This window comes from Elephantulus edwardii, unplaced genomic scaffold (genome assembly GCF_000299155.1).
Source record: "Elephantulus edwardii isolate Elephantulus edwardi_28Jun2011 unplaced genomic scaffold, EleEdw1.0 scaffold00157, whole genome shotgun sequence".
Classification (NCBI taxonomy): Eukaryota; Metazoa; Chordata; class Mammalia; order Macroscelidea; family Macroscelididae; genus Elephantulus; species Elephantulus edwardii.
Genome location: NW_006399907.1, coordinates 1,984,238 through 1,985,098, shown reverse-complemented (window position 1 = coordinate 1,985,098; position 861 = coordinate 1,984,238). Strand labels below are relative to the sequence as shown.

Genomic DNA, 861 nt, shown 5'->3' with positions numbered 1-861 from the left:
ATAGAAAAAAAATAATCAACATTAATAAAAACACATTATATCAATTAACTGGAGGGAGCGTTGGTGGTCTAGTGGTAAGAAGCTGCACTACAAGCCCAAAGGCACTCCATTCAAATCTACTAGCATCTCTTCTGGAAATGGATTAGCAATCTCCTCCAGTGCAATTAATTGCCTCTGAAAGCCCACAGGGGGTTAGCAGTGAGTCAATTCTGACTCAGCAGCACACAATAGCAACAACAAATGAATTAACTGGGGCCTTCAAATTTAATGTTTCAGGGAGCTCTGATGGCCTGGTGGCAAGAAGCTGCTCTGCAATCCCAATGTTGTGTGGTTTGAATCCAACAGTAATTCTGCTGGAGAAGGAGGGCCAATCTCTTCCTATGCTAGTTGGATCCAACTCAATGGTAACACAACAACAACAACAAAAACACCACAGATGTAATGTTTGCTAATGTGATACATATACAAAATATAGATTTGTTCATGCAGTCCCAGAACTTTACTGCTTATTTTATTGAGTTAATATTTTGTTTTTCTAATATTTAAAACTTTTTGCTTTTGCTTACAACATTCAACACCCAAAAGTACCAACCTACCAAAAGTAGGAAGGGTTGGTGGTGGAGTAGGAAAAGGGTGGATTAAAACGAAAACAAAAACACCACCAAAAAACTCCAAAAACCCAAAACCAACCAAACATGTAGCCAGGTGGGCAGCAACATTGAATATTGGTCTTTCTAATTGGTAAATGTCTTTCATCTACTCTTTTCTGTAGAATGCTTGTCTGTGAGATACTATTATATATATTTAAAAATTGAGACAGACTAGGAAGAAGGATTGGCCATCCACTTCTGAAATTACAGG

At 38.0% G+C, this 861-nt stretch overlaps 1 protein-coding gene across 1 annotated transcript in view; it reads left to right on the top strand.

Moving 5' to 3' along the window:
• Window positions 1–861, top strand: part of LOC102858537 (NADH dehydrogenase [ubiquinone] 1 beta subcomplex subunit 9-like) — a 25,431-nt gene that overhangs the window by 4,425 nt on the left and 20,145 nt on the right. The window lies entirely within an intron of this gene.